Below are 27,877 nucleotides of genomic sequence, written 5' to 3' on the forward strand. Positions count from 1 at the left end.
ACGCCTTTCTCCTCTGTCAGGAGAGAAATTTCCCATCCACATTTCAGTCTTGTCTCCCCATCCTCCACTCCTTCTATTCCAGCTCTCTATTTGCTTGATTCAGCATTTTCAGGATCTGTGTGTGAGGCTGTTTTCTGTACATGCTAGCAAATAAACATATGGAGCAGCCCAACAAGCCCATGCTCTTGCTGATTTCACTGCCTGCTGGGCAGTATAATGAATTACCAAATAAACTGTTTGCCAGCAATATTTTGAGATTAATGCTTTAAAAAAAATAAGCCTAAGAACGGTAATACAAGAGTTGAAAACTGGACTAACCATATTCTATCTCAGAAGAGATGTATTTTATTCTTGCTATGCCTTGACAGGTATCTTCCCACCAGGACTGCTGTTCACAGTGTAGAAATTAATCAGATGTTCAAGATAATTAAAAACACATTTCTAAGTGCTTTTGGGAAAGAGAGATGTGGAATGAAGGGACAAGTTCTTAAATGGACTTACAGACAATGATTTTACAGTTCAGTTCCCCTCTACATCCCTATTAAAATGAACCTTAAAGCTACTTTCAGTCTGTTTGCAGATTTACAGTACCAGCAAAACAATCATGGACACTTTTTTTCTCAAATGAAATGCACATTAAAAGATTGTTTTGTTTGGGATTTTTGTTTGGTTGGTTGGTTGTTTTTTTTCCTGAGTGGCAGCATTTAAGATGATAGGGGTCAGTGGAAGCAAGAATATTTTATTCACAAGGAAAGGAAAAGCATAGAAGAAAATGAGGTTTCATGAGGATGTATTGAACTTCTAGACATAAACATGTGCAGCAGAGATTCCTTTTCCAGAGGGATACTGGGACTACTACAGTCTCAGAAAACCTAACCCAGTAGGCCTCCAGCAATACATCTTTGACCTGGAGCCCATGAGCCAGCAGAGTCCAAGAGACCTTTGACAAGACAGAGCCGGCTTCCCCTTTGCATTTGGGGTTTGCCTGAGAACTTCACTACGTTGTCCCAAAAGATAAAAGGCATTTCCTTCGCTTTCTCCTTCTCTTGTGTGTTTTCCCATTGGAAGGAACTATTGGAAACATTAGAAGGATTTGTTTCCAAAAACCTTCCAAAGATTCATGTGACTATTTTAAGAGAAAAATCCATCCCTTGATAGTTTTTCACTGAGAAGATTATGCCTTTTTAGTGCCCTCATATCTGAAATCAAAGTATATGCCTTCCTGATTAGCCCAAGAAAGGAAAAAGAAGTGGGACCTTTCAAACCCAGCAGAGCAAATTATGCAATTTTGGCCACGTTACATATTTATTGAAAAGATTGTTTATTTGTCTCCTTGGGTATTTTTTTTTTTTTAAGAATATCTTGCTCTTTTCAAGGCTCACTGTCCCTTCTGGCACTGGAACTACATAATACTGAATATGTGTGACACCACATTAATTTCCATAGCAGGGGATTAGGATATTACAAACATGGGATTAGGTCCACTTGAAGGATCAAAGCAAAAAGAGAAGTGAGATGTGAAGAATAAACCCTTTTTTTTTGCCAAGCAAACAAATATCCAGGATAATAGGGTAAAAAAGAAAGCAACTGGCCAAGTGAATGTTTGTAATTTAACCTGAACTCCTGATCCATGAGAATATTGGATTTTACCTGATATATTTTTTACCAGTAGAAAAATTCTGAGTTGTTTGTTTTCTTTTGCTTTCCACTGCAGCAGCGTTATTCATACAGAAACCAATGCAGAATATGAAACAATATCCTGGGGCCATTTTCATACAATTTAGCATCTTGTATTCATGTGCATCAGGGAACAGCTACACTTCCCATTCACGTTGCTAAGTTATTGCAGTACATTTGTGGCTGATTTTTCCATTGATGCTAAAGCAGTGTATAATTAGCAGTGAATAACTTATTCCATGAATTCAACCTCATTTTCCTCTCTGTGGAATGTCCAAAAATAGATAAAAACATATCTCTTATTCCATTTCACTGTAGAATGAAGAGAAGCTTTCTGTTTTAAACTCTGTAAGTTTATGAGTATTGCAGTGCAATTATCCAGTAACTGAATTTGGATATTAAATGGGTGTTTGATAATATGATTTTTCACCTAATTGCCACAACTTTTTATCATTTAATTCAAAAAGTGTTACAATTTCAGGATGAGAGATTAATCTGATACAAGCTGGCATAAATTTGTTGAATGTAAGAGCTGCTTTGTGAGGCTGAAGAAAGAAAACTGAAGCAGCATATCACACTCAGAGACATTCTGGACAAAACAGAAAACTCTAGAAGTACAGCCCACTGGGTCCAAAAAATCGACCTTCTTTCCCTGTAAGAAAATGCTTAGAAGTATCCCCCAACTTCCTTAAAAGAAGTTATTTTTTTTTTCTTAGTGGAGTGACTGGTTCATAAATCAGGAGTCTTGACAAAGCCAAATTAATTCAGAAAAGGTAGGAAGAGATACATGATTTTCACATTTCTTTTTCACATTGCTTTCCTTTGTTAAGCTACACCAAATCCTATCTTTTGTTGTCCAAGCAATCACTAGTTTTGCTTTCACATTTGAACATAATAAGTTAAACTACATGGAACAATGTCTGATTTCATAGGAAATTTCCATAGCAGGTCTGAAAATGTGTGTATTTAAATTTAAATGTGTTCTTTATGATATACCTCTATATGTAAGTACTGTTTTCCTTGGAGATTAATGAAGATGCCTGTCTATCGCATACTTAGAGAAAGCAAATGGAATGAGTAATCCATTTTAACTACCTTTTAATTTTCTGTCCAGCTGTAGTCATTACCAAGAAAACTCAGGTACTCTGTTTAGCTGGTGGATATTATGATGAAGGAGGCTTCTCTCAGGGAGAGTGGGGTGAACAACAGAAGTGTTCATATTGACTTTGGTAGGTTTACATCAGTTCCTTGTAAGTGACCGTGCATGTGTGTAAAATTATTTTTGAAAATAGTAATGATGTGCCACAATGTATCCACTTAAGAGCTTAGAATACTTACTGAAGTCAAGCAATCAGCTTAGGTAAAAACAAAGTGAATGAAGAGCAAATGGAATTCCCTATTTGTCAAGACTGACTCCCAATCCCTAAACCAACCCAAACATCTCCTCCATTTCCCTGCAAACTTGCCAAATAAAACTTGCCTTTGAGTGAACTTCGCAAATCAGATTCACGTACCATGAGTAAATTAAAAGTAGGTATACAGTGCCAATGTATGACGGACAGAAACACCAGCAAATCTAATTGCATATGGAACTTGAAGATCTCACTGGAGAGTTCTTCATTGAAAAAAATTATGTGCACCCTAGGCTGTGCACTCTAGGCTGTAGAGTCTGGAGAGCTAAAAATTAAAAAAAAAAAAAAAAAAAAAAAAAAAACAACCTAGAAAAGAAAGCAAGAAAGAGTGAGTGGGAACATTTTCTTGCCAGGCATATTTATCCAAGCTCACAGCTCAAGATTAATCCACAAGGGCATAGAGGCAGGAGATTAAGGAACTAAACACAGTCTTCATTCCTTGCTGAATTTTATTTTTACTTTGAAGCTATTTGAGCGAATATGTCCATAATATTGCATTCTGTCAAGCACAAGACATTGTTCATGAAACAGATGTCCAATACATTTGTATCATCTGTGTAGTGGCACATATATACAATTGCACAACGGAAGCTATATTCTCACAGAAGCTGCAGAGGAATTTATCATATGTGAGTAAGACATCAAAAAAAAAAAAAATCCCATTTGCCTTGTTTTCAAGCAGCACTAGAATTAAGCCTATATTTACACTGAGGAGAGAATTTTGATGGAACATAGCATTTGCAAGGGGTTATGAAGCAACAAGATAAACTCATAAACTCCTCATCTAAATTTGAAAGATTCAGAAGTCATACAATGCATGGCCACTCTAAGTACACACTACAGAATAAGAACAGAAAATTTAAAATTTAATAAATGTTAAATTTTGGCCTTAAAATATGAGAGGCATTCAGTCAATCAGACAACAGAAATGTGCTCCAAAGACATTCACACAGCCTTACATTGCACACCAAAAATTTAGCTGAATAAAATAAAATATTGATGTGTACATACAGACAACTAAAGGGTTCAAAGTAGAACACAATGTGTCAAAGTATTTGCTGCAAACCAGAAATTATTTGCTTAGTTCTAGTATTGCATTGGTGTATTTCCAGTTATCCAAATTCATTTTTTGGCCATAATACTGTATGGCTAAATGTACTAAAAAAATAAACAGCTATTTTTATCTGAAATAAAAGTAAAATTATTGTCTACAGAAAGCATCTCATGTACATTGCCAAAAAAGATATGAAATAGGCTCTGAAGGAAATACTTAAGAAAAGCAATGGGAGAGAAAAATTTCCATAAATAATGCAATAACTTGGACATGTCAGAGGAGGAATAATTTTCTACTCATTCATGAAATCAAAAATACTGAAAGGAAGGCACTGATTCTGGTAATGGAAAATGCACAAGAAAGATAAGACCCGGATGACTTAAAGGACTGTATAGATTAAGGTAACTTGCAGCTGTTTGATCACAGAAAAGTTACAGAAAAAGATTTCTAGAAAGTGAACATATACAGAAACATCAGAATGTGTCTTGAGTCTACATGGGACCAGACTTCTACGTGCACTGCTTTTCAAAATTTATCACAGCAAGACCACTGCTATGCACAATGTATTATTCTTGTCCTCACATAGTTATTCTGGGGAAGTTTATACTTAGTTCTAGAATGTCCTAGAAAATCAAGAGATTTTGAAAATGGCACAATTCAGCACAGACCTTCTCAACATGACATATAAGTGATCCCTTCCTTTAGTACTTTCTCATTTAAACTACGTCATACAAAAGCAAGTAGAATTTGTGGTTTTAATCTGGAAAGGAGATTCAGGGGTGAATGAAACACCTATATGTTTGTGTATACTAGTTTCTTCAACCAAAATGCAGAATTTATCTAACCAAGGTGCAAGACACAAAAGTGAAGTTATGGTCGACTTCAAGAAGTAATAAAAGCTTCTGCTAACTCTGTGGAAACATAATTTCATCCCATACAGTGCCTGTCCCTCCCTCGCAGGACAGTGGTAAGCAGTTGCTTGAAAAGACCAAGTATCCAAATATTAAATGTTGTGAAAGTAAACTGCATGTGTACAACACAAAAATCGGGGATCAGAAGCACAGCAGCACTTTTGTTGTAAAATACTTATGGACAATCTTTTAAAAAGAGCAATACTGTATTCAAGACACGTTGAAATTGCTTTTGGAGAAGAAACAGAAGAAGGCTATACTGGTTTTCTGCCCCAAATGTGGGTCAAGAACCAAGGAAAACACTCAGACAAAAGCATTTATTGCTATTATCTGGAATCAGACCCAGCAAACCTCTGAATTTATTTCTATTCCAAGCACTGTGAGCCTTTCTAATTCAGTGGAAACAGAAGCCAAATGATGGTGATGTATTTGGAATGATATGTATTGGTCTCAACATCAAATGTTCTTCCCAATCCTCCGAGCTGCATTGTCAGAGCGCACTCTATGTACAATTGTCCCTGAATCAGAATCAGGCAGCCAAAAAATGTTCGTCTATACCCTGACGAGAATTTTAGTATCTAAAGTAAAAGTAAGAGCATAAAATTATTTAATTGCCTCACATGAACTGGTTACATACTACTGAATTACCAGTACTTTTGTGTTGCCAATATCTCTTCTTTGAACGATACACACATATAAATGGCCTTCGCAATTCAGAAGATTGATATTTAGGTCTTGGAATGTCTCTACAAGTACATCTGGCTTGTGCAGTACCATCTCATTTCATCTTCTTTACAACTTCAGGATCTCATGCAATGTTTCTTAATAGCTGTAATAAAGTGGATCCATGCAAGAAAGTGACAAAAGTGCATTCTGCCAGCAAACAGAAGGCAACTTTTGCCTGTGTTACCTCTGTACACTGAGGAACTGATAATTTTCTTGGCCAGGTGCTTTACAGTCTTCTGACAACTTTGGATTTTCATGTCAGACCACAGCAAAAAGTCCATTATTATGGCTTACAACCAGTGTAGGAAGTATTGTAATAGGAAAATGTATGTGAGGAACAAAGTGTGCTGCAGTGCAAGTAAAAATAGTGCAGGGAGTCAAACAAGACAGACTGATTCACTAGCAGTCAACATGGTCCTTACCTATATATGTAAGACACAAGATCTGCATTAAACAATAGAAATTTTCTCTCCTTTTTCAGGCTTTGCATAACCTTTGCTATGATTGTGACACAATGTTCTTTTTGTTGTTTTGGGTTTTTTCCTTGTCTTTTTATCTTCTGAAAGTAAATGAGTGCACTGGCATTTATTTCTGAGGTTGTACAAATTCTACCCAGTTAACTAGAAATAAATAGTTTGTCTGGAATTTTTATAGAAGCCTGAACATGTGTAAATCCCTTAGGCATTACAAAGACAGGAAAGGTTTTAACCCACTTTTTAAAAAGTTCTGTATACATGATGGGAGCACTCACAGAGCTAACTTTGATGTCACAACTTCTGTAGACAGCATTGCCTTTTCCTCTGCAGGTCTCATAGAGACCCATTCTGCAAATTAATTCCTTGATTAGAGAGGGAGCTTTTTGGAAGATTGCTCCATACACAGCCAAAACTTTAGATACCATTTAGGTACCACCACCTGGGCAAGTTGTTAGCTCTGTGAATTCTGTTCAAGGGCCTCTTCAAAACATGCTTCTAACCTGCTCTCTGTATTATTCTTATTTTGCTTCTATCATATTTAGCTTCTTCCTGCATACCCTGTCAATTCCCTCACAGTTTTTTAGAAGAGGCTGTCAAACTTGTTCATCTGTCAGTAATTAGACTGTCACTTAACAACAACAACAACTCAAATGGGAGAGAAATACTTCACCACCAGATGAAAAGTGCATTGGCCGTACCTATTAGCTACCAATGTTACATTATGTAGAAGAAAAACTTGTGCTCAGCAGAAGGTTTCCTAAGGATTACAGCAGCTAGAAACTTGATCTTGTGCCTGCAAATTAAATACACAAAAGACAAAAGAAGTCCAGTTTTTATACATTGTCTATGTCAACAAAGTCTTGGACATTAGGCAAATGAATACTTAACGAAATCACTGAGGGAAGCAGAGACGTGTTTCCTAGGAATGGAATTAATGCTGAGGACTTCAGGTTACATGTCTGAAATTTGGCCATCTCGTTTGTGTTGGAACCTTCCTAAATGTCTGAGCACCTGTACGGCCAAAAGTGAGACTGTATTTCACTACCTGTACCTGAAGTTGTGTAAATATGCTAATTGATATGCTTCTTCAGGCAGGTAGCAACTGTTTTGAGGTTTCCTCACTTGCATTCTGGATGGATATAAACCACCTTAGTTCAGAAACTGGGCAGCCATGTGGTCTTTTACGTTGCAAGGGTTTAAGAGGAAAAGGTTGCGTTTGTTTCAGGGGTGCTGGCATTAGGATGTGGGGAAAGACTTGAAGGAAACTGACTACTATCTCACTGTCCACTGAAAATAACATGAATATATTCTTACAATTTTCATGTCATTGCATGCAAGGACAGCCTAAAGAGATCTGAGGAGTTCTAGAGAAGCAATTCTCCAGGCTCCTGTCACTGTCTGAATCCTTAAACCTAGATGTAGGCACTAGTTTAGCTCAAGCCCTTGACACCTATCATTTGTTGTGCTAACAGATCACACTGGGGATCCACAAAGAGAAACTTAAACATTGTGAATTTGAGAAGATACGAATAAATTTAGTTCTTAACATAATATAACATCAATAACAGAGCCAGTGTAGACCAAAAATGATAACACTCCTCAAGGACTTCACACACCAGACCCCTGTGATACCACTGTAATGTGGGGATCATTAGAGGGAAGTCTGGAAAAGGCAAGTGATGCTTTTCACAACAGCAGCACCCATGAAGAACTTCCCAAGCTGAATTACTGTGTCAAGTTTTCTAGACTTTTGGCCTGTCAAAGATCAGTTTTCAGGCTGGCATGCTCAACCCATTAGGCTCTTGTGGATCGATTCTGATATGACTGACAGTTAACACAAAATGAGCATACAGAAAACATACAGAGATAAGACCTTAAGGCTCTGTAACTTTCTGCTGCAGAACTAGATGTCAGAGGTAGTTTTCAATCTAATGAATAGTCTAGATCAGCATTTCTCTTTCTAAAAAAGGAAAAGGATTAGAAACACAGAGTCTCTAACACTCAGATAAGAGTAAGATTTCTCTTACACTGGTAGGCATGAATGAGCAGTATTGTTCCTCCCAAAACAATTGTGAATCAGATGTAGGATGACAGGAAAAAACAACAGTAAAATTAATTAAACAAAGAAAAAGATAACATACACAGTGATGGAAAGAGGAAATTGAAAAACTAAAAAAAAAACCCAACTCTCCTCAGTAAGGAACTAGACATGGATCTGGCAGAAAGTACTTGATTTCCTAATTCTGTATGGCATTCAAAATTGTTTCAGGAGAAACTTTCCAAAGCAAGATACTATTGAAAAAAAATAACAGTGCATTGCAGAATTTAGGGATATTCTTTTCAAGATAGTTGCTTGCATATGTGACAGCACCATGCAGGTTGCAAAACACCGAGCAATTTAAATTACTGCAGATACTCTGTCTTAAAATCTCACATGTTTTCTTTAAGGCTGAATTTCAGGAAAACAAGCAACTTACAATGACATTTTCATATGTAATTATCATATTCTCATTTATAAAAATTATTGTCAACCAACAATTATATGAGTTTTTTTAGAAAAAATAAGAATATGATGTACCTTTTATATAAAAGGTAGGTGTCAGAGACATTTATGGATATAACATGGCTAAGAAAATGTTTTGAGAAGAAATTTTCAAAAATAGTTAAACAAAAGACACATGTTATTAATGAAGAAAAAGTTGTGGTTAAAAAATATAAGTGTTCTGAGAACACATATTTGAAAGCTAATGTCAACTGAGCTTTATCATTGCAGACATCCTAGGATTGTTTTTAAATATATCAGTCCAATAAGATTATTATTTCAAAATAGAAATAGTTCATTTATTAGGGATTAAAAGACTTGATAAACCAAACCTAGGGCAAATTCTTGAAAGACAATTAAATAACATTTACTGTCACACACAAACACACCACTAAATACTTTTATATGCCAAAGTGCTCCACTTTGAATAATTTACTGATTCTTTTAAAAGCTAGAGTACACGCATGATACGACACTTATTAAACAGAATGCTGAACCTGAAAAGTTAACCAGATAGAACATCACCGATACTTTGGAAACTGTCATCTGTTTAGTCTTCTGGAAATCCCAGAGAAATAACTGATGAGATTTGAATTTATTGACACAAGAAACAGAAAGAGGTGTCCGTTAGTTCCAAGAAACAAAATCCCACTGACCTCATGCCTGAGCTCCATATTCAAATGACTTTCTCTTTAGTATCAACGAAAGTGTTATTAATTTGACCTTTCATGTTATGAATTAGGAGATAATCCTGCAAGATTCTGAACAGTACTGAGTGCTACTAAGAACCCTGAATTTTCAATGGAGCTGAAGGAAAACATCAATTTTTGGTATCTATTCCTAAACTAAAAATTTACGTTAAATGTTTAGATTTCTGTACACATAGTCAAAAATTGGTATACACAATTTATACACCATGGTTGTGCTCACTCAACTTAGAGGAAAGCCACAGCTGAGTGGCTTCGTTTCCTTCATTTAACAATAACTACTAAAGACAACTAGAGCACAGCGTGCTGCAATATCAGCTTGCACCTACTTGAATAGGCACAGCATTTTCATTCACTCTCTGTGCTGTATCTGGCAACCTTTTGAGTGTTCAATGTACATTCTGGTCCCTGCAATACAATAAGATTGTGAGATTAAATCTAGAAGTGAGCAATATTTTTCAAGGAAAAAGTATCTGCAGACAAAAGTTATGTTAGGAAAATTATCATGAAGTCAGTTGCAAGTATCTTCTCCATAAACAGTAAGAAAAGCATCCTAAATAACTGAGAATTTCATAATTATTATAGCAAAAATTCCATATTTTTATATATTAGGTGTTTGTACTCTAATAGTGCTGTATAGAATAGGGTTGGTTGCACCTGCCACTCACAATGAGTGCCAGAACAGTGTGCAGTATTTCTTCCTTAAATTATTTTTAACTATTTTTGTATTGCACGCACTTGTAAAGAATTTCCAAGCACAATATAGAAAATGAACATAGAGCAACTGGTAGTTTTATGAGTTAAACTCATAAATAAATACAAAAAGTGCCTGTTCAAAGATAGACATATGAAAAATCTCCAACCTGGAATTAATCTGTACAGGATTATTCTTTTAAATTTTTAATTTGGAACTACTATGATAAAAGAGATTTCATAAGGCAAAACCATCTCATGGATTCATCTATCACTTATTTTTGTTATGTTTTATATAGTGATTGTTTGACTAATTGGTCTCATTCTACCAGCATAAGGCTTCAAAATTAAAATAAACAAGTAATATTGACTAGAACCTTTTCAGGAAACTAGTGAAAACAATGGAGTGTAAGCAATGGAAAGCAGAAACTTGTTTCTCAGGAAGAAAGTAGAAATCACTAGTTATTGATCAGAGGCATCTGAAAGTTGTTTAGCACCTAATAATTAATAATCTGTCTTTTATGAAAGTGGACTTAAAGAAAAAGAAGGGTTATACAACCAGATAGTTGCAGAATTTAAAGAAGCAATAAAAAAATTTATTCACTAGTGTTTGGAACAATCAACATGGGGGAACATGATTTTGGGGTAATGTTAAAACCCTGAACTAATTCCTTAAATTTGAGCTATAATGGATTAGGGATTAGAAGAAGGAGATTCATAATCATTTTGAAACTAAACCACACATGGAGAATAGTTAACATTTCTGATACGAGCTATTTCTGGTATTTTTGCATTCAGGGACAAAGTTTTAGGCAGTAACCTAAAACACCCAACCTACCTGAGACCAAGACATTGAGTATGAGTGCTCTAATAGATTAAATGTTTGCACTAAACTTGAAAAGGCTATAAAATTAAGAAGTATATACACTAGAAGAAAAAATGCTCCAGGGTTTTTGATGCATATTCTATGGACCTAAGATTCAAAAAAGTCTCTCTCCCAGAGAGAGGCTTTTTACCATGGACTATAGTGACAGGACAAGGGACAATGATTTTAAACAGAAAGAGGGTAGATTTAGATTGGACATAACGGAGACATTTTTTATGATAAGCATGATGATACATTAGTGCAAATTACCCAGAGAAGTTGTGGATGCCCCATCAATGGAAGTGTTCAAGGTCAGGTTGGACAGGGTTTTGTGCAACCTGATCTAGTGAAAGATGTTCCTGCCCATGGAAAGTGGTTAGTCTAGGTGATTTTTCAAGGTCCTTTCTGGCCCAAATAATTCTGTTATTCTATGTTTCTATGATTCTTTTTTCCTGTCTTTGATTATTTCTGTGATTTCTTCTTCAATGTGCTTCTGAAAATCTGGATGACATTTACCTTGAATACACAGTGTAGGTCTAAACACGTTAAAGATCATGAAGAACTTAGCTTCAAGGAGAGTGGGGCCATATCATGTACATTATACAGCATTTCTGTTGTAATGACACTTCATGAACACTTTTATAGAAATAGATAAAAGGATGCAAGCTACGTAAACAGATAAAAATTATGTGGTTTTGGATATATGATTGTTTTAGCAGGACTGTCTTATAGCCTGACCCTCCATTTGAAAAGGGCTTGGGCTAAATTTGATTTAAATTAAAAACAAACAAACAAAACCAAAACAGAAAAGGATGAAAGTTCAAGGGCAAGGCATGGCTATGTTGCTATCTGGAATGATTTAACAACCGCTAGCAGGCTTGCTGCAAAAGATAGATTTTTCCAACTTTAGTCTGGGGCTTTCAACACTCTCCCATCTCCCGCATTCGATTGCTTTCTATGAGATGAGGGAAGGTGCTTCTGACAGCACTTCTTGATTTAATTTTGTACTGTTGGGCAACAACATATCAGCCGTAGTGCACCCCTGGTGGATTTGTACAAGCTGGGGGATATAGCAATATCCTATTGGATTTTTTGCTATCATAGGCAGGATGCCAGACACAACAGAGAGAATTAATTATTAACAGCACTGCTATCTTTCTAACGTAGCTTCAAGGCACTATTGTGTTTGCTCTCACTGATGGTGATCATTTCTCAACTGTTCTGTGTATAATGAACTGCATATGCCTCTCAGATTTCAGCCCTTAATCTAGCAGGTTATCTGTTGTAACCACAAATCCTGTATTTCCTTCAGAATGCAGGTATTGGAGTTTGTGATCTAAATGACAAATCTCTCTGGTGTGGCAGTAACATGTACAGAATTTCACTGAAGAGCATGCTCTAGCAGATATGTGTGACACTGGACAAATTCATGGAGGTTGTCTGTTGGGTGACTTTATACTCATATATTCCAAAATAACCAGCTAAATTCTGGACTATAACTAATGCAGGAAAGTACGAATACATCGTATGTACTCATTTGCAGGTGACAAAGGTCATTGCTTCAAGAAGGAGGTGACAATTCTCTTTCAAGTTTACAAATACCTTAGAAGTTAAATTATTGTGAAGCTCAAGGGCATAACTGAACAACCTTCATTTTTTTTTGCCATCTGAAAATTGTCATTTCCAATATCTTCAAAATTCAACACTGTAACATTTTTTCACAGTCAAGAACATCTGCTTAGTTTCCTATATAAACAATTAAAAACTAACAAATCCTTGTCAATATATATGATAATCTCTGTATGTTGAGGAATGCATATACTATAAATACTGCTCTCCTAAATCAGACTACAAGTTGGCTGAGGCAAATTAAATGTCAAAATGAAGAAATAGATTATGAAGGAGAATTTCAAAATTACTTTAAAATCAGCAAACACTAGTATTTTTTCACTAAAAAGAAATATGTACTGAACAAAAGGAACATGAGGTTAAAGCTATTTGTTTTCTTAATATTTATGTAACATCAAAGTCATTAATGTGGTCAAATAGGCAAGAAAGAGGCAAGCAATTGCTGTTTAAGTGGCCAAGGTAATTAACAAGGGACAGTTTTGACTGTTCCTAATATGACGAGTTTCTAGTTTAAGCCTATGTTCTTGCACAAATTGAGACCTGTGTCCAAAATTTCTTCTCAGAAGTTAAAATTTTCAATATGTGAGTCAACAAGTCTCCCTCAGAAAAAAAAATATTGCTTAGCATAAAATGAATTTTTTTCATTTGAGAATTTCAATAGGATGAGTTTTATTTGTGTTTACTCTTAAAAATTTACCTGTTTATTGATATATTTGTTTTATATGTGTCCTTAATTATAATTATTTAAAAAATACTAAAGCAACTTTAAAAAAAATAGTGTGAAGTGTGAGATGGAGCTCTTGTGATATTCCCAAATTGTCATAACTACTTTTTGAAACAAAATTCAACCAAAATTTCATGAAAACTTCCCACAGAAGTGCAACAACAAGAGATGAATCTATTGCTATTTTCAAGGGGAAAGTCATCTTATGTCAAAAATACTTCTCATCTTCTCTTGAGACTCTTCTGAGACTATCTCGAAGACTAAACTGGTTCATTACATTAATGCTAATCAAGTGTTTGCAAAGAAAGGCTAGGGGAACACCTTCAGAGAAGAAACACAGAGAATGGTGGGTTGGGGTTCTTTTGCATTTGCCATTTCTCAGTTCTTTCTGTTTGATTAAATTTTTACCAATATTGAATGAAATTCTTGCTGTTATTTACCAGAGCTTTTAGTCACCTCTTCTGCTTACTTTTTTAGAATATGACTAAAAACGGTCCTGGACTGTTATTTATAAATTATTTTTTTAAATCATGGTTGGATAAGCTATGTTTTTGCGTATTAGTATATACAGTGAGTGAAGGAGACGATGATAACCAAATTAGGTTTTCAAAGTCACTTTGAAAACTGTGATAAATTTAATATGGTGCCACAGCAGACTGTATGGCCTTCTATAATCAGAAGATGATAAGGTGTAAGGCTTTTGTTATTTTCAAAAACTGATAATACCTGAGGTGAAAAGATGAAAAGAAGGAACAAGAGAAAAGTAACAATAAAGATATTTATTTGTCAAAACATTGTACTCCGTTTACTCAAGCTATGATTGAAAGTTTGATATCATGCCCTTTGCAGAGTTTCTGTTGTATAAAACAGAATGCTGTGGCAAGGGAAAATGTAACTTCAGCTCTCAAAAACTCAGACTGAACGCATTGTATATATTCATCAGGTAATCAAGGATGCAGCTTACAGTTGAGGAGATAAGGAAAACAAATGAAAAGTCTGAAAGTTCATTTAGCTAAAGAGACTTGCTGAAAATACTCAGCTGCTCTATTGGAGGTTGTTATTTTATAAGCAGCATCTGAAATCTTTATTATGTCTGCAGGGGATGGAGATTATTTTCCTTTTTGGTTTTTTTGGACATGCTAATTCTGGCAATAGGTAGTATTGCCACAAGCCATGCAATGTTAGCTTGAGTTTAGGTAGAAATGAAGAAGTGTGGAGTTCAAGCCTAGCTTTGATGACAAATAATAAATAGTTCCTACCTCATAAATAGTTTAACAAAAATAAATTTATTCCAGAGCACTTAAGCTGAACTTAGAGAGGATTCCAGCTGTCGATTGCAATATCTGCTTTTCACCAGATGTGACAGATAATGTTTATGACACCTATGTAACTTCAGTTCCAGCTAGTGATTCCTTTCATCCTTGCTTTGCATCCTGTTTTGAATTGCTGAGGACTTCTAGAACAGTTCATGAACGTAACCATACACTATTCTACTCAGCAAAATATAAAAATTCTAGGAGATGTCAGAAAAATTATAAATATGGACTTAGGGTGAGAAGGAAAGCATGGAAAGATTGTACCAGACCTGCAACATGCAAGTATGCCTTTCCCACTCGTATAACTCTTTCCATATGTATTCCACTGATTATAGTCCCTTTGCAAGGATTTCCCTTGGAACGTCACCACGAAAGCTTTTTCCAAGTTTTTCCATATTAGAAGATTTTCTGGTTGGTATCATCTTGATACTTATAGTATTGATAGTTACTGTGTTTTAGTAGTTTGTGGAGCTGAGGTACATGGGAAATATGTCTCAGTTAAGCTGTGTGACTGAAGTCAAACGGTAGCTGCATAGGGTGTTGCAGGGACCTGAGAAAAGGTATAGTTTGGTCAACCATAATGACCAGCAGTTCCATGAGAGGCAAAAGCTCAGCCCTGATGTAGGAGTGACAAGCACAGAGTTACTGGGGAGGTCTGATGGGTCAATACCTTCCTCTTAGCGGAGCCCAACATGCTCTACTTATTGCCTGCCCTCCTCCTACATTCCCACTACATTAAGACCACCTCTGTTGCACTTCCAAATGTGAGCAGAAATAAAGATATTCAGACCTTGGTAATTTTGAGGCCTCGGTTTGGAAGAATACTGGTAGATATGAGGAAGATTAAATGGATTCAAATATAATTGGTACTTCTGCAAAATAATCTGTGTTTTGCCAAATAGGAACAATACATACCAAAGATATTTTACAGCAGTACTGCAGAGGCTGATGGTATTTTTAGAGCACAGAAGAGCTTTTGAAGGCAAGTGTTATCTAAAGTCTTGATATTTGCTGAGTAAAAGCAATGGATAGCCTTCTTTTCACTTCCACGTTTGTGGAACACGCTTTGAGCATTATCATGTGGTTTTATACTTCACTCACTTGCCTATTCATTTGTTTTCATGGAACAATCCCCACAAAGCAATACGGAAAAATGTGAAACTTATGAGCAATACTATCTCTTCTCAAATGTCCATACAGAAAGAAATGGAAATTGTAATTATTCACTGTGTTAAATAACATCCTCTTAATGTCTAACATTAATTTTGAATGTTAGAATCCAATTACTATGTAATAATAAAGACCCTTACAGTACAATATCTTGCAGCACAGGGGGCTTATGTAGCTAGTTTCCATCCATTATTTGTACATTTCCAATTTGTTCAGTACAGAGTATAATTAGGGAGAAATACAGGAGAATAGAAAACAGTTCAATTTTGTCAGAAATATATACAAATACTGCATGATACAAGAGAGCAAAGAAGACAGGATTAAAAAAGAAAGGGCAAAGCATTTAACCAAAAGAAAACTTTATCTGCAAGAGAATGCAATTGAAACAAGAGTAAGATGGTTGAGTAACTCAGTTATATATGACCCCGTTAAAGACAATCAGAATGAGCACCTGAAATAAATGTCAATATGATCCAAAACACCCCCAAGGGATAGCCGAACTAAGACAAGTGACAAGCTAGCATGTGTCTGTCCTACAAAACTGATGTTGCTGTAGCTACTGCTAGAGATAATATCACCCAGGACACAGCAGCTCTTCTCAAACAGCAAATAAACATACGCTTGCACAGAAAATAACGTATAATAACATTGCTTTTTAAGCTTTAAAATGGAAAAATAATCATACCCATAAGGTCACACTCAAAAGAACAAACTTACTTTATACCTACAAGGAGAGAAGGGCAAACAAATAAAGAAGTTTACAAGAGAGAGTGACTGAAACATTATGCTACATTCTATAGCTGAGGGTATAAGACAACAAGAATTACATATGGTATGGTTCCAAATGGATAGAAACTTCTGAGAGCTGTAAGAAAATAGATTCCTGATCATGAGCAAGAAGAAATTTAATTAGCTACAGACCAAGCAACAAAGAATTACAGACTTATCTCCATTTTAAACTCTACATGCAAATTATAAAGCATTTGAGCTATTAAAATAAATGTTGTTGGCTTTCTGACATTTTTTTTTCAATAGCTTTCCCAAAATAATACAATTTTGTGGTTGGGTGTCATAGTAATATCTCAAAACCAAACACTAAAATAGTATTTATCCCATTGTGCAAAAAATATTGGATTTGATTGGGATCACAGATTATTACAACTGACTATCAAATAAAGGATTTCAGCCTCTATATATCTGCATATCTACAGTTCAGAATGACTACTACACTTTAGTGTAAATTATTCTAGAAAATACAAACTTCCTTTTTTCAAACTTAGGTTGATTATTTAGTCAAAATACTTTTGCTCAAGTAAAATGTTAACTGGAACAAGGGTTTAAATCAAGGTTTAGATAACTAAGTATCCCACATCCCCATAGAGAAAATGATCCAAAAATGCTTTATTGCTAACAAAAAATAATATAAATATCATATAATATGATACAGTGGATGTTTGAAAGCTGAAAAGAAGACAAATGAATGTTTTGATGCATGTTACCACAGCTCAGATTTTCTGATGTTCCAATGTAATGCTCAAAAATCTCTGGAAAATGAGGTCTTTTTCAAATGAAGTAGTATAAAATTACTACAGTCCTACAAACTCTTAGAAGTCTTATCACCACTGTGATTTGCTTTGCATAGGTTTACAAACTATAAAATAATTTTAAAGTAAAATGCGAATGGTAATACTTTTTGCTCTTTACTATTCTACTGCTTATTGATTAGCTTTACAGGCAAATACAGATACCTGCAAATCTCTGAAGTGAAATTCACTCATCTTCAATGTTCCCCCTTTAAAAAAGACCATTCAGGCAGCTTGTGAGAGATTACAAAGTTAGTAAACTAGGCACACCGTATTTTTTATTTTCTCAACACAACATTCGTGAGTGCTGTGCTATGCAAAAGGAAAGGATATTTATATATTGTCCTGGACCCCTTGTGTTTGAAGCAACCAAGCATGTTCTGAGGAACAGGAACTTGAGGAGATAATCATTAAGCAGCAGCTTTATATTAAATATCTTTGAAATACTTTTTTTCATATTGTAGTTGACATGAATACTCTGTCAGCACAGTGTTTCTACTGAAGAAAATCAGCAGTGTTAATGAATTGGTAAGTCTACACTCAGCCACTGTTCCTTTTCATCACTTTAGCATCTTCTCTCTTTATTCCTGCTACCTATGTTCCATTCCTGAAAACAAACAAACAAACAAGAATTCTATATGGACAAAATAGAAAAGATGAAACCTATGGTGATCTTTGTCCCTGGAACTGTGTGGCTACAAATGCATGCAATTACACCTGCAAGGATTTCTCCCAGCTTGGCTTATCATAGTGGCTGCTTGCATTCTAGGTCCACTCTAGTCCTAGGAAGAACTTCTTAATTGCGTAATGGCTATTTCCAGAGGCTCTTTTGCTCCTCTGAACTCTTGTAGAAATTCTGACTTAGGGAAGAAATTATTTATATTTAAATTTTACAAAATATCTCAGTTATCCAAAAACAGTTGAGTGGCACCAAACATGCCCCTGTAACCACTCTGGGGACTTCTAGGCACTGTTTTGTCTTGTGTTCTGCTTTGTATTCACAAATGATGAAGGAGTAGAGTTGGTATGTGATGCAGCAAGTAAAGGACCACATAGGTATCAATATCTCTCTCTTAAAAAAATAATTAAAGAAGTAAGAGGCTAGTCCTAATGTGGTACAGTTTAAGAAAAACAGAACTTAACTACAATGTTTTCTCTGGGTAGTGAAATCAGTTTCAGATGGGGAATGTGTGATACATATGTGGTCTTGTTGATGTTAGAATTGAAAGCACTAGGATGCACTTTCACTCATAATCATTTGTTCAGTGTTTATTTTCTGTACTGAATGCATTTAATATGTACCACTATAAAACTTAACATGTAAGCTTTTTGTGTGCTTTAGTTTGAAATATTATTACAGTATTCAGGAAGGGGTGAAAGTATGTACTGACAGATGACATACTTATTCTTAATAAGTGTTTTTTGCTTATTCCCAACAGATATTCTACTGTTTTAGTTAGTATCAAGGTTGGGCAAACCATTTTTGAATAAAGGAAGAAATAATTCAAATATTTTCTCTTGGGGTTTATCTGAATAAAAACATTAAAATGATTTCATGTCTTTACCCTTTCTAGATGAAAAGAAGTTGAAGATTGAAACAAAGACTATAATAGTTAAGTGTTTAAGAGTGAATATAATTTGCAGTATTCATTTTTATCCTATATTACTTCAACACCTTCCTTCCTTCCACCACTGGACGTACTTAGAATTAAGCTTGCTTGAGTTGCTAAAGAACTGTCTGAGTTATGACATACATTAATCTTCAGAAAACTCCCTAGCATGGTTCTTCTCAAATTCTCCAAATTATTCTCTTTTAACAAAGAGAATAGTAAACAAAATATGCCTCTTCATAGCCTACAGAGTCTTGTCATGGTCTGTGCAAATGTAAACTGTGCTGTAGTTGCTGTTGGTTTTGAATATTTAATTCTGGTAATCTTAGTCTAAAGCACGCTTCCGAAATGAGTGGAGGGCAAAAGAGATCTCCTGCAGACCTTGCCCAGAACAGCAAATCTCCCAACCCAGCCAAACTGAAAAGCAATTTTAATCCAATAGCTCATTGTCTTAGTGACAGCTTTTTTTCCCCATGCAAAGTTTCAGACTTTTGCCATCAGCTGGGTCAGTGCCCATATTGTGAAAGAAATGGTTACAAAAGTGATTTTATTAGTGGCTGTGTATCCCTGCCCTTGATAGCAAATCCAAGAAACTGTTTCTTCACAGGATTTCTAACACAGTTTCTTTGTGGACAGCGACAAAGCTTGAGAACTTTAAGACAGCAGAAAAACCAGAAGCAGATTTAGAGTGGGAACCTGTATTCAGAATAGAAACACTTGGAAGTACAATCTTCGAGCCATCTCTAGCATTCTAGCTGCAAGTTTTATTTTACTTGAATACAAAAATGCACTCTTTGTGTTTATGGTGCATACACATACATTTCTACACTACCAACATTTGAGTCAAATAGCATGTGAGTTACGGGAATATGAGTCATTTACCATACAGTATCATTTTGGAGTTTACAGTCAATTATTTGGCAAGACAGGATAAAGCCAGCACTGTAAAGCCAGCAGTCAGTAGATTACTTTGAAGCACACACCATTATATTGATAGTTTGTCATGGATATTAAATAATCAAATGTGGAGATATATTAAGTAGTTTGGGAAATAGTAGACATCTTTAAACTGTGCTGCTTTACAGAGACTGAGATTTTATTTAAACAAAAACACCTTAAATTAAATAGTGTTCGAGCTGTTGAACTTAAAAGCATCATGGCAACTGAAATATTCTATTCTATTCTAAATATCTGTTAGACAAAGAAGCTCAGAGGTTTCATAAACCCTGCACACCAAAAGTCTTTATAAAGAGTTTGCTTCTTCTTTTTGCTCTGATAAAATTTGGAAGGAGACAGAAGAATTTTAACACCTTCTATTTTAAGGATAAATTCTTTCTGACTATAGGTATTTCCTAGATTGCAAAGGATAGAAGTAACAGGTGTTTTGAGTCAAGGAAATCACTGTGGCTCAATTTACTACGGTATCTTGACAAAGAATAATGGGACTTTATTCAATTCAATTCACTAAGTATTATTTACTGTAGGAGGAACTACAGCTGAAAAGAGGGAATCAAAGACTTTAAGACAGTGATCATCTTAATCTTTCTTTAGCTAAAAGAGAATGGTAATCTTATATGAATGTGTGGGGGAAATATGCATTAAGAAGTCACTTTGTAGAGAGGTTAAAGCAATTGCAAAATATCAGTTCCAGGAATTGCTCAGAAAATTGTGCAAGAAATCCTCTATGCTGGTAAATCCAGTGGTGGGAGGATGACAGCTCAGGGATTTTTTTTTTATTTTTTTTTTTTTTTCTAAATGGAAAGCAGTTTTCTCTGCTAGGAAACTGCCCTAACCACAAAGAGAAAGATTCACTCTGAAAATATGAACTTGGTTCTGTTACACGACTGGTTTCATGATGGAGGGAGTATCTCTTAAAGCCCTGGCTGCTGAAATCAAGAGATTAGAGAAACACCTCAGCTTTCATTTTAAAAATGGATATACATTGATCTCTCCTGCTTGCAAGGGAAGCCAGAACAATGTTCAAGTTCAAAAATAAGAATGGAAATTTAGCATTTACTATTTCAAAGTTCATTAATTTAAAAATCAATCTCCTGGCTTCAAGAGGTCCAGGCTCAGGGTTTGGCAGTGTTAGAAACTGGTAACACTGTACGCTTCCAGCTATGATAAGATCACAGGCAGTTTCAAAATGTTAAAATGTAGATCAGATTGGGACAGTGAAATGAGGACAATTACAGTGGGACAGGGAGATATTGCTCTACAGCAAAACTGAGGAAGCTGGTAACTTCTCTCCCACACCCATGATCCAGCAAATGATTCTGTGTCCCATCTAATAGTTCCCCTTCAGAGGGGCAGGAGACCATCATATTTCAAACACCAGGCTGGGGAAGAAATGGCCCATTAAACATCATGGCAGAAATCTGAAGTCAGTTCAGTGGAAACAGGGTTTTATTATGCCAAGATATCCGAGAAGAAGGAACTACTGTAGGACATGTCTATGTAAACATGCAGACTGAAACTCATCACAAAACAGCTTATTGGTGCACGTAGAGTGAAGCACAAATGTGGTTTATACAGCTTTCAGCTCTGATCTCCCTGTGCTACAGCAGTTTAAAATAATACTACGTTAAACAATCAAAGCTCCTTCTGTTTACTAAAGGGAAGAGTTGATGTGGGGAGAAGCAATAACGTTCTGTATCTTGGCCTTACTGTGTGTGGCCTGCTTTTGAATAGGGAACGCAAATGTGGTTGATGAACTATGTAGAGAGAAGTTAGAATCATTAGCAAAATGTAAAGGTGTCTTGAATGTAATTCAGCAAAGATCTAACCTCAATCTTGTCCTATGCAAATTCCATAAATAGTCTGCATGATAGAACAGAGAATATACTTCTTTATATTAAGTCACTACAAAATGTGAAGGGATTAGATTAGGTACATGTTCTCTTGGCAAATAAAACAGATGGCCAAGAAAAACAAACAAACAACAACAACAACAATAAAACACAGGAAAATGGGGACAAATGCACAGCATTTGAGAGGGAAAAAACCTAAAGACTGTTTAAGTACAGAATGAGAAACAAACTAAAGTCTGATCATAAAAGAGGAGCCAGTAAATGTGCCAATCTGACAAAAGGATATATGGCAGGAATTAAGCCTGCAAGACACATTACATAGTTCTTTGTTTTATGCAGCTCTGGCACTACCTGGACAAGTGTATTGCATGCAGATTTGAATACCACACGTCTGGAAAACATAAGATCATTTTAAGACCCTCTGGAGGAGAGCAGTGAGAAAGATCTGAGGTCTCTAATAAGGTTGTTCTAGGAGGAGAGAGCAGAAGACTCTGAACAGTATGGTCTGAACAAGGGAACAGAGAAGAGTGAGACACAAAAACAGGCTTTAAGAATGTAAAAGATTCATAAAAAGAGTAAGAAAAAAACCCCAACCTGATTTGCATATCTCCTCCTGAATGACATAAGGATAACTGATCCTGCCATGGTTTATATGGCCCAGATCCCTGAAGTCATGCTTTTTCAAGACAATGGTTTTTTTATCTCCCAAGGTGTGCTCCTACTGTGAAGCTAATCAGGGAGGAAAGTGATGAAAATGGCAAGCATCCATTTGGACGGAATTTTGCAAAAAAAGAAAGGAAAAAGAAAAACATTTAACATGCTAAAGAAAAAACACAAAACTCTTCACAAAATTTGCTAAGAATTATTAATAACTTTGGTCTCTCAAAACCTCAGTTTTCCAACACATTTGCAGTTTGCCAAAGATATTTTATCCAAAAGGTAGCAAATATTTTTACTCTAAACCCCAGTTTTGGTAATGTTTGAAATGGTATGCTTTAATAATGACTGGTACACACAGTCTCAAAAATGATAAATAAAAAGCCCTACATATAAGACCTTGACACAATTTGCTCCATGTTTTCTGTATCCTAAAGTGAAGTAGTGGCAAGAGGATTCATTTCTATTCTGATATACTTCTCTATATCAGAAAAATTTGAAGGACAATGGTATATTACTCACAGATATTTTGAAGTCCAGAAAATTTATAATCAAGCATCTTTCAATGCTAACCATAAATAATGCTAACCATAAATAACTTATCACACTGATTCTGTGAGGCAGTTTTTAAATGTTTGAATATTTAAAGATGTGAATCATATGTATTACACAATTAAAATCATTCAGCCCTATTCAGTAAACAATTGAAGAAAATTTGTTTCAAGTCTTTTTCCACTTTCTTCCCTTAACAAGTATGATAAGTGGGCTTTGGCTCATGGTTTCTTTCTGTGTTGATTTAAATTAAGGCCATTTAATTATCAAAAGCTAGAAAGAGATTTAAACTTAGTAGTAACACATTCTATTTTTTATGCCATAAGAAATTATACTAGGCTGAAACACTTTATTTATGCTCCAAAATAATTCAAGGAATAATTTGTAACTTGTATAGACACTGCAGAAGGGAAAACTGCTTAGTGAAGAAGACATTGCTTAGAAAAAACTTCTGAATTTTAGATGGCTTTTCATTCGTGTGAGTTGATACCTTCTCCTTGGATAAGAAATGTTTCCCTTTCAATCCTTGGATTTAGTTTGAACCATGTGGTTCTAGATGTTCATATGGATGGAGTGTTAATTAGAAGTGAGGAAGGACTGGTGTACAATGGTTCAAATATGGCAAACTTCTCTGAGGAGTACACACAGCTAAATGTTGCTATAGATGTTAGTTGGTGAGGGAAGATTATCATCTCCATATATGATGCTCACCTTCAGGTAATTATACAATGTATAAAGATTAAGGAATGCACTCGTAAATCAAGCAAGGGACCTTACTCTAAGTCACATTCAGGAATTGTGCATATAGTCTGGATTATTTTTTTTACTTGCAATAAAATAACAAAGTAATATCTTTCTAAGAGTGGAACTTCTTCCTGGAATATACGTGTGTGAAAACCCTTTGGGCCAAAAAGGGCCCATGGTTGCTTCTCTTCCCCTGGGAGTAACAGGAAGAACTGAGTTTACACAACTGAATATTTATGTGTCCGAAGTGGAACAGCCTGAAGAGAAAACAAGAAAAAAATCCTGAAGCAACCTATGTGCAGTGGTCTGAGATCTTCTTGCACTTAGAACAGGTACATAGCTATACCCTACTCTTCAAATCAATCTCAGAAGAGATAATTGAGTTACATTCTTCAAACACCAACACAACACAGAGGAAAAAAACGTACTGAGAGTTTTCTCTTTTTTTGCTAAATCTTAAGTATACTCCACAAAAACTTTATTAAGCTTTATGAATGAGCTAACCAGATAATATGCACTTTATGAATCCCACTGGATTTTGAGTAAATATATGTCAGGCTGGAAGGTAACATCAGGAACTAGGCAGCAATAGAACAGATATGCTAGGACTTCCTTACCCATTTCTGACTCCTACTTACTTAGAAAAGTGAGATTTTGTGACCACTCTGGCAGTCAAGACCAGGGTCCTCCAAATACTGCATTGAAACTCTGAATTTAACCAGTGAATCTAACCCAGATGCCTTGATAAGAATGTGCAAGCAGCCCATGACTGAACATGGAAAAGAAACTGGGCTTCCCCAGCCCAGCTTAAATATCTGTTGCACTTCTTTGGTTGAGGTTAAAAGCTGCAGTGCTAGGGAAGGGAGTTAAATGGCAAATTCCACCATTCTCTCATTTCTTGTATAACCACCTTGCCAGCTCAAGGTGGCTGAGATGCTTTGGCAGACACTCACAGAATGGTATTATTTCAATGCCAGGGGCAAGGCTTCTTCTCAGTTAGCAATAAATCTCTGCCTTTGGAATTCAAAGCAAGTCGTCTATTTTCGAGGGGAGCTGTGACAGAGACTGTGATTTTAGTATATTCTCATTTCACTAATTTGGATTATGGCCAGTATATGGCACAAATACATGAGGAAGATAGTAGTGATAGTACAAGTTAGAAGGCCATGGTTTGTGAGTGGTTTATTTAATACATTTAGTCCTTATTTTTTTCTGTATGTAAGCACATACCCACAGAGTTGATAAACACAGATACTGCTATCTTCATGGACGCATTGCCAACTTGGCTAAATATACACTTGGATTCATTTTTTACCTGTACTTGTACATACTGTAGTACACCTGTGTTCTGTTTAATAGCTACAGTTGAAAATCTGTTTGTCCTATCATTTACAGGTTTTATTTTAATGCAGTTTATTTATTCAACAGCATATTTAAAATTCTAACTACTCATCTAGGAATGATTCTTAGGATTTTAATTATTGTATATTGGTGTAATTAAGGTAATTGATTCATTGAATGTTCAGATAAGCAAAGTGCCTTAACAAAAAAGGATCCCATTTAAAGGAAACAGAAAGTTTGAGAGAGTGAATGTAAGAGAAATAGCTGTATTATCAGGATGCTATAAAATATGTTTATTTATATGATTAAATTTTGGATCTTGATAAAGAATTTTTCAACTCTATTTCCTCTTAATGAAATATTCATTAAACACTGGTTGCATTTGTCTCTCTCTGTACACGAATATAGACTAAAGAATGGATAGAAATGAGAAAAGCATATATATACCAAAATAATATAAGGGAAACCAGTTCTCTCTCACAGGAACCCAGACAGTCACTGTGGTGCTTCCTGACAGAGTAAAGCAGCAGGAGACAGCTAATGAGGCAAGTCATCCGTTATCATTGCAGTGCTTAGCCTGATTTAGTTATCTGAATCAAAATGACAGATTCAGGAGGAAGGCTCCTGGGAACTTGACTGAAAATGTTATGTTGATGTTACCATGCATTGATCAATCTAGTGGAGTGCCTCTTCGTCTCCATGCCAACAACGAATAGAAACAAAGAAGCAGGGGTTAAGGGGCATGCTTTTGGAAAACTGATATTGGGGAAGATATTTTCTTTATAAACAGGTTTTGTTAAACACTGAAATAAGCTCTGTGCCTAGGACGACTCATGGCTCTTCAAAATATGGGAGGTTTTATAATGTAATTTCAGCCTGTCAGGAACAATTTTCCTCCTTCCTTTTAGGATTACTTAGAAGTTTAGCTTTAGCAGCTACAGTCCATGTCACTGGTTGCTTATTAACTTTATTCTAACATGCAGAGGAAGAAATAGACTTTAACCATTTCAATACCAACAAAAATGTCACTCAGTAATTAAAAAAAAAAAAAAGTGTGGTTATATTTTTATAGAATATTCATCTTACTAGATGGTCAAAGTTAATCTTCATAATGTTAACCATTATTAGGAAAGATGCAAACCAGAAGACAAAAAGTAGATTGTCTGAAAAATGTGGAAGGAAATGGTGACTAATTTTGACCAGGAGTTGAAGGTAGAGCTAGGGTTTTTTGAATAAGAAGTTTAGAATGGGCTTTCTTGCACACTGAGTAAATGATCATTAAAAAAGAAAAAAATGAAGAAAAAACCCAGTCCTTGAGAAGAAAATTGACTTGTTAAAAAATACAGCAGTTCATTGTTGAAGCTTTCAATTGTCTTTGATACAAGTCTGGAAAACACATTAGAAAAAAAAAGGACCAATTTTAGCTCATTGAACTGTGAGCAATATTCCCATCAAGTCACAAAGGTTGGATACCTCTTCAGTGTAAGTAAACCTCCTCTTAAACTGGTGAAGAGTTCAGTGTTCAATACTTAAATGTTCTCTTTCAGAGGAAATTTTACTGGCTTGTGGTGTTCATCTGGGACTCACCAGCTTTTTTAGAAATAGATTTTAAGGGTCTTGCTATTTCCCAAGAACTGTACCCACTCACTCATCTCTGAGGCCCCAAGTGGCTAAAAGAAGTTCTCTGAGACAAAATGAAAAGTTAATGTGTTCTGAAAAGGTTATCTATACCCATTTCACCCTGTTCCTGAATCTCTGGAAATTCATGGTTTTACTGAAAACTGGCTGAAACCTAGAATTCATATTCCAGGGGGAAATAATAGTATGACAAACTCTGAAATGAAAAGGAAAAAATGTGTCCTGGACCACTGCTGAATGGGAAAGCCACGATCTTACTTTGAAGGGCCAAGGCAGTGTCTTTGGTAGACTCAAAGGTGTTACTGATCTCCAGAAGATTAATCACCCCCGTCCTCCAACCATTCAACAGGCAGATGGTGCTGAAATTGGAACCTGAAAATTCCAGTACCCCAGGCAATGAGAAATCACAAACCGGGAAGACTATATGGTAATTTTCCTCTTTATATTTGAAATAAGAATTTATAATAATAGCAACAACAATTACCATGAAACTTAAGCAACTACAGCCAAAAGGCACAGACAGTGTGATGTAAGTTGGGGGTATTTAATAATTACAGTATTGAACACCTCTAGATAGGGATGCAGAGAGAAAGGAGTTTGGAGAAGATAAGTCTCTTGTCCCAAATTTAGAAGACTCGATGTTGCTGGGTCAACATGCAAGCTTTCATGCAGCTCGCTTTCCTGTTGGAAGGAAAAGAAATTTTATGTTTAATACTGCTTTGTGCAAAGCTGAATCTCTTACAGTCCCACATTTTAAAACCCTTATTACTCCTGTCAGCAGAGTATGTACATTCTTCAGTAACATAGTCTGACCACAGGAGATGGTCAGCATGCTGAAATTTGTGTCAGGAAGTTTCCAAGAGAGGATTTTTGAGTTAAAATATTTGCTTTTAGATTTTAAACAGATCATCCTCTTATTTTGAAGCCCCTGTAAGATGACAACATATTATTCTTATTTGAGAAATACGAAATTTAAGAGATTGTGGTAGAAGGCAGAAAAGATGGTCTTCATTGCCACTTGCTCTATTTTTTTTTTTTTG

This window comes from Egretta garzetta, unplaced genomic scaffold (genome assembly GCF_000687185.1).
Source record: "Egretta garzetta isolate BGI_Z169 unplaced genomic scaffold, ASM68718v1 scaffold397, whole genome shotgun sequence".
Lineage (NCBI taxonomy): Eukaryota > Metazoa > Chordata > Aves > Pelecaniformes > Ardeidae > Egretta > Egretta garzetta.